This window comes from Cherax quadricarinatus, chromosome 49, assembly GCF_038502225.1.
Source record: "Cherax quadricarinatus isolate ZL_2023a chromosome 49, ASM3850222v1, whole genome shotgun sequence".
NCBI classification, from domain to species: Eukaryota; Metazoa; Arthropoda; class Malacostraca; order Decapoda; family Parastacidae; genus Cherax; species Cherax quadricarinatus.
In genome coordinates this window covers 10,485,835-10,496,238 of record NC_091340.1, presented here as the reverse complement: position 1 = coordinate 10,496,238, position 10,404 = coordinate 10,485,835, and positions in this window count along the sequence as shown.

The window sequence follows — 10,404 nt, the reverse complement described above, 5'->3', positions numbered from 1 at the left end:
AGCGGCTAAAAGAGGCCAATATATCTGAAATGCGTAGGGAGTCACTGGTCAGAGAAATAGGAAACATCGAACTTAAGCTAAAGGAATCTTATAGGAGTCAGGAATTGCTGGAAGAACTAAAAGCCATAAATGAAATCGAAAGAAACCCAAAGTATTTCTTTTCCTATGCCAAATCAAAGTCGAGAACAACGTCCAGTAATGGGCCCCTACTTAAACAAGATGGGTCCTACACAGATGGCAGCAAGGAAATGAGTGAGCTACTCAAGTCCCAATATGACTCAGTTTTTAGCAAGCCGCTAACCAGACTGAGAGTCGAAGATCAAAATTAATTTTTTATGAGAGCCACAGAATTTGGTTAACAAAAGCCTGTCTGATGTTATCCTGATGCCAAATGACTTTGAACAGGCGATAAATGACATGCCCATGCACTCTGCCCCAGGGGCAGACTCATGGAACTCCGTTTTCATCAAGAACGAGCTTTTACCATCCTATGGAGAGGGAGCATGGACATGGGGGTCGTCCCACAGTTACTAAAAACAACAGACATAGCCCCACTCCACAAAGGGGGCAGTAAAGCAATAGCAAAGAACTACAGACCGATAGCACTAACATCTCATATCATAAAAATCTTTGAAAGGGTCCTAAGAAGCAAGATCGCCACCCATCTAGAAACCCATCAATTACACAACCCAGGGCAACATGGGTTTAGAACAGGTCGCTCCTGTCTGTCTCAACTATTGGATCACTACGACAAGGTCCTAGATGCACTAGAAGACAAAAAGAATGCAGATGTAATATATACAGACTTTGCAAAAGCCTTCGACAAGTGTGACCATGGCGTAATAGCGCACAAAATGCGTGCTAAAAGAATAACAGGAAAAGTTGGTCGATGGATCTATAATTTCCTCACAAATAGAACACAAAGAGTAGTAGTCAACAGAGTAAAGTCCGAGGCAGCTACGGTGAAAAGCTCTGTTCCACAAGGCACAGTACTCGCTCCCATCTTGTTTCTCATCCTCATATCTGACATAGACAAGGATGTCAGCCACAGCACCTGTCTTCCTTTGCATATGACACCCGAATCTGCATGACAGTGTCTTCCATTGCAGACACTGCAAGGCTCCAGGCGGACATCAACCAAATCTGTCAGTGGGCTGCAGAAAACGATATGAAGATCAACGATGAGAAATTTCAATTACTCAGATATGGTAAACACGAGGAAATTAAATCTTCATCAGAGTACAAAACAAATTCTGGCCACAAAATAGAGCGAAACACCAACGTCAAAGCCCTGGGAGTGATCATGTCGGAGGATCTCACCTTCAAGGACCATAACATTGTATCAATCGCAGCTGCTAGAAAAATGACAGGATGGATAATGAGAACCTTCAAAACTAGGGATGCCAAGCCCATGATGACACTCTTCAGGTCACTTGTTCTATCTAGGCTGGAATATTGCTGCACACTAACAGCACCTTTCAAGGCAGGTGAAATTGCCGACCTAGAAAATGTACAGAGAACTTTCGCGGCGCGCATAACGGAGATAAAACACCTCAATTATTGGTCGAGGGGGAAGGTTCGAGGGAGGGTCGAGAGGTCGAGGGTCGATAGGGGGGGGAGGGGGTGGCGGTCGAGGGCGAGGTCAGGGTCATTAGCATAAAGGTGTGAAATTTCACACCTATGTCGGGGCGAAAGAGAGACCGTAAGTAGGAACCCGAAAGTAACACCTAGGTGTTACTTCTTCTTACAAAAGAAAAGTGTACTACTTATATACAGTATACATATATATATATATATATATATATATATATATATATATATATATATATATATATATATATATATATATATATATATATATATATATATATATATATGATAAAATATATAATGATAAAAACCTTGGCAATAAGTACCGACAAGTTGGTTTAGAAAAACACAAGTAAACACTAGGACATATTTATTAGAAAACGTTTCGGTCCTGGGATCTTGATCACTTCTAACACACGGAGAGTGAGGTGTAACGCATGGTGACCTGAACAATGCCATATTGGGATGAGGACGGGTAGACGATTAGATTATGTGACTCCTGTGTTGCTGGGTAGGTGGTGTTTTGCCTGGTTGAGTATCATGTATGCTAATGTTTTAGAAATTTTATGGTTTCCAGTGTTACGTTCTATTGTGTTCGTGACGGTGATTAACGAGGCTTGCAGACACCATCGACGTCTGAGGTCTGGTGCAGTGAGAACGAGTTGTGCCTCATCCCAGTTCATCAAATGCCCCGTGGAGTCTCTGTGGAGGACACAGGCGTACCTTAAATCGTCTCTGTTACTAGCACTTCGATGCTCATTCGCCTACATATTTCTTGAGACAGAATTCACAGGGTATGGTGTAGACGCCTGCTTTAGAAGTTCGAGGTGTGGGGCTGCGTTTCGTAGTGAGGTCTTTGACAGATGATGTGTTTATAGTGGAAACATTAATGTTACTCTTAGCAAGTGCCCGGCGAGTATTCGTGGCAACATCACATGGGAGCATTATATGAACTGTTTAGAAGGCTGTTTCATGGGCGGATTGTTGAGGATAGCTTGTGCCTTGAGTCTGCAATCTCGGATGAAGAAAGATGGAAACTGAAGACGTGTAAAGGCTTGTTTTATGTAAATACATTCATCTTCAAGAAAACAAGGGGTGGAGATGCGAAGAGCTCTCAAGAAGAAGCCAGTGAGGACTCCTCTTTTACTGTGGGTGTCTTGGTGTGAATAGAAGTGTATAAGATCGTACTTGTTGGTAGGTTTTCTATACACTTTGAAGAGAAGTTTGTCACTGACGGGAGATCTGCACTGGAGGACGTCTAGGAAAGGAAGTTTGCCATCTTTTTCGAGGTTAAGTGTAAACTTTATTGATGTTTCGGCTGCATTGATCTTGTTGAGGAGGGCCTAGATATTGAGACGACTTGGATAAAAAACCAGTATATCATCAACGTATTTTAGCCAGGTAACGGTGTTAGGAATGAGGGTGCTGAATTTCTCTGTGTCTAGACTTTCAGTGCTACCCTAACAATAAGCTCTGACAAATCTATTTACTCACCAACCCCTCTCACTCATGCATTTATCCAACCTAAACGTGAAATTACCCAAGGTTTTAGCTTCAGTCACCCTACTAGGTAGACTGTTCCACTCATCAACTACTCTATTTCCAAACCAATTCTTTCCTATATCCTTTCTAAATCTAAACTTATCTAATTTGAATCCATTATTGCGGGTTCTCTCTTGGAGGGATATCCTCAAAACATTATATCCCTGTTTATTAATTCCTATCTTCCACTTATAAGCTTTATTACAACCCAGGAATTCAAAGGCCAGTTATCCTGGGTGTAAAGGGAGCAAAATAAACACAGCAGAAAAACATTTGAATTATATTATCCTTCACAAAGTAAGAACAGAAGTATGTACACTATATACACTATGTACAACAATAAGTTTTAGTGCACTCCACGGTAAGCAAGGCAGGATAGAAGCCACTAGAGAGCAGACCGTGCTTCAACCAGTTCTAGAATGGGAATGACAAGGGCAAACAGGTGTGTGGTACCCACAACACCTCTGCGATTGCCAAAACCATCTTCCCATTGGCTTGAACCTGGAAACTGATCGAACGATGGGGCCCAATCGTTCGACCCTAGTACTGGTTTGCTGGTTAGAGGAGATAGCCTTTCAATGAGGGTGTGTACATGCGTGAATAAAGGTTACGTACTCTTTGCATACCACACACTTCGATCATGTTTCCCCTCATTCTTCGTCTTACAAGTGAACGTAATTTAAGGGACTTCAATCTTTCTTCACACGGAAAATTTCTAATGCTATAAATAAATTTTATCATTCTTCTCTGAATGTTTTCTAACGAATTTATATCCATTCTGTAATATGGAGACCAAAACTGAGCCGCATATTCTAGGTGACACCTTACTAATGATATATAAAGCTGTAGTATAACCGCTGGACTTCTGTTGCTTACACTTCTTGATATAAACCCCAGTAATCAATTTGCCTTATTACATACGCTTCGACATTGCTCTCTTGGTTTAAGATTGCTGCTTACCATAACCCCCAAGTCCTTTTCGCATTCTGTACAGCTAAGTTCAACATTATTAAGCTGGTAGGTGCTAGGGTTATGAATATTACCGAACTTTAGAACTTTGCATTTGCCACTTTTCTAACCATGAATCATGTTTGTCTAAATCCTCCTGAGGTTCCATGACATCTACATCTGATTTGATTATCCTACCTATTTTCGTGTCATCAGCGAATTTGCTCATACTACTAGTAATTCCCTCGTTAAGATCATTGATATAAATTACAAACAACAATGGGCCTAATACTAGTTCCTGTGTTAAGCAGTCTTGTTTCAAAAAAATTCCATATATTAATAAGAACAGATGAGAGAGGATTTCCCATTGTCATACCAAACTTCTGATTGTAAAACTCGTCATTAAACACAAATTTTGCATCAACAATACAAAGTTCAATAAGTTTAATGATAGTAGGAACTGGCAATGGTAAATCGTAATTAACAAGTTTTTCAGATAAAGTAAATAAATCATGTGATAAATGGTTTTGAAAACCGACAAGTTGAAAATTGAGTCACATGTGCAACATCTGGGTATCATTTCTGTAGATGTTTCGGCATCCAGTGGCTTTATCAATACAGATTCTAGGACATAACTCGAAGACAGAAAAACTATATACAAAAGATGAGGTAATAAGTCCCTCAGTCTTGGAGTTGGTGTGGAGAGCAACGTAGTCGTGAAGATTCTGGTGAAGATAATGGTGTTCTTATCGAATGGCAAGAACTCATTCCATATAAACGATCATGAACAGGCACTCTGGTGAACAATGCCATGACATCAAAACTTTCTAGTTCAGAATTACTAGCCCTGTTAGCATTTTGTAATTTGTCAGTGAGATCAACACTATTTTATGTAGGCTTTAAAAATGTTGGCAAACATTGGAGTTAATATTTTTACCAATCATTTTGACAAAGCATAAATCGCCGATCTCGTACAACTAATAATAGGTCTCGCTGGCAAACCAGACTTGTGGGTTTTAATCAAACCATACTATAAGGGAGTGTCGCAGACCTAGCTGATAATTGTTTAATCAGTTTTGTATTACCTCTCAGTAATTTTCTAAGTTGTTTATTAAACTTACTATTAACTTGGTCGAATGGTTTCTTATTAAGGGGCACATGCTGTTGGAATGTGAGTAAAGTAACATTTATGAAGGGATTCAGGGAAACTAGCTAGCCGGACTCGAGTCCTGGAGGTGGTAATACAGTGTGTGTGTGTGTACTCACCTAGTTGTACTCACCTAGTTGAGGTTGCGGGGGTCGAGTCCGAGCTCCTGGCCCCGCCTCTTCACTGATCGCTACTAGGTCACTCTCCCTGAGCCGTGAGCTTTATCATACCTCTGCTTAAAGCTTTGTATGGATCCTGCCTCCACTACATCGCTTCCCAAACTATTCCACTTACTGACTACTCTGTGGCTGAAGAAATACTTCCTAACATCCCTGTGATTCATCTGTGTCTTCAGCTTCCAACTGTGTCCCCTTGTTACTGTGTCCAATCTCTGGAACATCCTGTCTTTGTCCACCTTGTCAATTCCTCTCAGTATTTTGTATGTCGTTATCGTGTCCCCCCTATCTCTCCTGTCCTCCAGTGTCGTCAGGTTGATTTCCCTTAACCTCTCCTCGTAGGACATACCTCTTAGCTCTGGGACTAGTCTTGTTGCAAACCTTTGCACTTTCTCTAGTTTCTTCACGTGCTTGGCTAGGTGTGGGTTCCAAACTGGTGCCGCATACTCCAATATGGGCCTAACGTACACGGTGTACAGGGTCCTGAATGATTCCTTATTAAGATGTCGGAATGCTGTTCTGAGGTTTGCTAGGCGCCCATATGCTGCAGCAGTTATTTGGTTGATGTGCGCTTCAGGAGATGTGCCTGGTGTTATACTCACCCCAAGATCTTTTTCCTTGAGTGAGGTTTGTAGTCTCTGACCTCCTAGACTGTACTCCGCCTGCGGCCTTCTTTGCCCTTCCCCAATCTTCATGACTTTGCACTTGGTGGGATTGAACTCCAGGAGCCAATTGCTGGACCAGGTCTGCAGCCTGTCCAGATCCCTTTGTAGTTCTGCCTGGTCTTCGATCGAGTGAATTCTTCTCATCAACTTCACGTCATCTGCAAACAGGGACACCTCAGTCTATTCCTTCCGTCATGTTCACAAATACCAGAAACAGCACTGGTCCTAGGACTGACCCCTGCGGGACCCCGCTGGTCACAGGTGCCCACTCTGACACCTCGCCACGTACCATGACTCGCTGCTGTCTTCCTGACAAGTATTCCCTGATCCATTGTAGTGCCTTCCCTGTTATCCCTGCTTGGTCCTCCAGTTTTTGCACCAATCTCTTGTGTGGAACTGTGTCAAACGCCTTCTTGCAGTCCAAGAAAATGCAATCCACCCACCCCTCTCTTTCTTGTCTTACTGCTGTCACCATGTCATAGAACTCCAGTAGGTTTGTGACACAGGATTTCCCATCCCTGAAACCATGTTGGCTGCTGTTGATGAGATCGTTCCTTTCTAGGTGTTCCACCACTCTTCTCCTGATAATCTTCTCCATGATTTTGCATACTATACATGTCAGTGACACTGGTCTGTAGTTTAATGCTTCATGTCTGTCTCCTTTTTTAAAGATTGGGACTACATTTGCTGTCTTCCATGCCTCAGGCAATCTCCCTGTTTCGATAGATGTATTGAATATTGTTGTTAGGGGTACACATAGCGCCTCTGCTCCCTCTCTCAATACCCATGGGTAGATGTTATCTGGCCCCATTGCCTTTGAGGTATCTAGCTCACTCAGAAGCCTCTTCACTTCTTCCTCGGTTGTGTGCACTGTGTCCAGCACTTGGTGGTGTGCCCCACCTCTCCGTCTTTCTGGAGTCCCTTCTGTCTCCTCTGTGAACACTTCTTTGAATCTCTTGTTGAGTTCTTCACATACTTCACGGTCATTTCTTGTTGTCTCTCCTCCTTCCTTCCTTAGCCTGATTACCTGGTCCTTGACTGTTGTTTTCCTCCTGATGTGGCTGTACAACAGTTTCGGGTCAGATTTGGCTTTCGCTGCTATGTCATTTTCATATTGTCTTTGGGCCTCCCTTCTTATCTGTGCATATTCGTTTCTGGCTCTACGACTGTTCTCCTTATTCTCCTGGGTCCTTTGCCTTCTATATTTCTTCCATTCCCTAGCACACTTGGTTTTTGCCTCCCTGCACCTTTGGGTAAACCATGGGCTCATCCTGGCTTTTTCATTATTCCTGTTACCCTTGGGTACAAACCTCTCCTCAGCCTCCTTGCATTTTGTTGCTACATATTCCATCATCTCATTAACTGGCTTCCCTGCCAGTTCTCTGTCCCACTCAACCCCGTTCAGGTAGTTCCTCATTCCTGTGTAGTCCCCTTTCTTGTAGTTTGGCTTCATTCGTCCTGGCCTTCCTGCTTCTCCCTCCACTTGTAGCTCTACTGTGTATTCGAAGCTTAAAACCACATGGTCACTGGCCCCAAGGGGTCTTTCATATGTGATGTCCTCGATATCTGCACTACTCAAGGTGAATACTAAGTCCAGCCTTGCTGGTTCATCCTCTCCTCTCTCTCTTGTAGTGTCCCTTACGTGTTGGCACATGAAGTTTTCCAGTACCACCTCCATCATCTTAGCCCTCCATGTATCTTGGCCCCCATGTGGGTCCAAGTTCTCCCAATCGATCTCCTTGTGGTTAAAGTCACCCATGATCAGGAGCTTTGCCCTGTGTGTGTGTGTGTGTGTGTGTGTGTGTGTGTGTGTGTGTGTGTGTGTGTGTGTGTGTGTGTGTGTATGTGTGTTTGTGTATGTGTGTGTGTGTATGTGTGTTTGTGTATGTGTGTGCGTGTGTGTATGTGTGTGTGTACTCGCCTAATTGTACCCATCTAATTGTGGTTGCAGGGGTCGATACTCAGCTCCTGCCCCCGCCTCTTCACTGACCGCTGCTAGGTCCTCCCTCTCCCTGCTCCATGAGCTTTATCATACCTCGTCTTAAAACTATGTATAGTTCCTGCCTCCACTACATCGCTTGCCAGACTATTTCGCTTCCTAACTACTCTATGATTGCAAAAATACTTCCTAACATCCTTTTGACTCATCTGAATCTTCAGCTTCCAATTGTGACCCCTTGTTTCTATGTCGTTATCATGTCTCCCCTGACCCTCCTGTCCTCCAGTGTCGTCAGACTGATTTCCTTAAACCTTTCTTCATAGGACATTCCCTTTAGCTCTGGAACTAGCCTTGTTGCAAACCTTTGCACTTTCTCTAATTTCTTGACGTGTTTGACCAGGTGTGGGTTCTAAACTGGTGCTGCGTACTCCAGTATGGGCCTGACGTACACAGTGTATAAAGTCTTGAACGATTCCTTACAGAGGTATCGGAACGCTATTCTCAGGTTTGCCAGGCGCCCATATGCCGCAGCAGTTATCTGGTTAATGTGTGCTTCTGGCGATGTACTCGGTATTATACTCACTCCTAGGTCTTTCTCCTTGAGTGAGGTTTGCAGCCTTTGGCCTCCTAGCCTATACTCTGTCTGCGGTCTTCTTTGCCCTCCCCCGATCTTCATGACTTTGCATTTGGCGGGGTTAAATTCTAGGAGCCAGTTTCTGGACCACACATCCAGCCTATCCAGGTCTCTTCGTAGACCTGTCTGGTCCGCGTCTGGTTTAATTTTCCTCATTAACTTCAAATCATCTGCAAACAGGGACACTTCTGAGTCTATCTCTTCCGTCATGTCGTTCACATATACCAAGAATAGCACTGGTCCCAGGATTGACCCCTGTGGGACCCCGCTCGTCACCGGCGTCCACTGTGATACCTCATCATGGACCATGACTCGCTGTTGCCTCCCTGATAGGTATTCTCTGATCCATTGCAGTGCCCTTCCTGTTATACATGCCTGTTCCTCTAGCTTCTGTACTAATTAATCTCTTGTGAGGAACTGTGTCGAAGGCCTTCTTACAATCCAAGAAAATACAATCAACCCACCCCTCCCTCTCACCTCTTACTTCAGTTACCTTGTCATAAAACTCTTGTAGGTTTGTGATACAGGATTTGCATTCCATGAATCCTTGCTGGCTGTCATTTATAATCTTGTTCCGCTCCAGGTGCTTCACCACTCTTCTCTTGATAATCTTTTCCAAGACTTTGTATACTATACCTGTCAGTGACACTGGTCTATAATTTAGTGCTTCATTTCTGTCTCATTTCTTAAAGATGGGGACTACATTTGCCTTCCATACTTCAGGTAGTTGCCCAATTTCAAGGAAAGTGTAGAAGATTTTGGTTAGTGGCGCATGTAGTGTCTCTGCTCCCTCTCTAAGGACCCACGCAGAGATGTCCGGTCCCACCGCCTTTGAGGTATCAAGGTCACTTAGGAGCTTCTCCATCTCCTCAGTTGTGTGTAATTCATCCAACACTTATTGGTTTATCCCTTGTTGATGTACCCCACTGTTTTGTCTTCCCAGTGTCCCTTCAGCCTTCACTGTAAATACTTCCTGAAATCTCATGTTGAGCTCCTCACTGTTAGTTTAATATTTTTAATATGTATCTCATACACATCGTGTGGGCGGTAGTCAAAAAATTACAAAGGTACATAATGGATCCAGGACAGCAAAGTTTTGGTAGTAAACAAGGTACAGTCGTATTGAATAATTTTTAAATAACAAAAAAAGGCACAATATCGTGACTGGAACGATACACAAATAGCCCGCACATAAAAGAGAGAAGCTTACGACGACGTTTCGGTCCGACTTGGACCATTTATGTGTGGAGTATACCCTCCAGGGATACTCCAGGTATAATCGTAATGAGTTATTAATGCAGACATGAATTAGGTCACACACACACGAAAATATATATGCAAAAACATTACCTTATGTTTTAGCAATGTATGCTTGAAGAAAAAGTTCAGCGAGTATGTTATACACAGTAGGCAAAGTCAGCGTATTTTTCCAGAATTGTTGGTAATATGCCACTGTGGATAAAATACTCTGACATTGAACATTTCTGAGTAATGGTAAGGTTTGCCAGGAAACAGGACAAGTGTTTCCTGATGCAGATGTTAGTCATATGATAACCCACAGCTGGAGCTTTGGGTCATCTGACCGAGGCCTTCCGCTGGCTTACCGATCCGCCCCCTTTAAAAATTATGATCATAGTTATAACCATTTATTATAGGAATACTTTAGATTTTTCTGAGTGAGTTGTCTCTGAATTTATTAATTTTATGTCATTCCAGTACTTAATGACTCAAGTTGTGACAGTTGTCCATCTGGTAGTTTACAC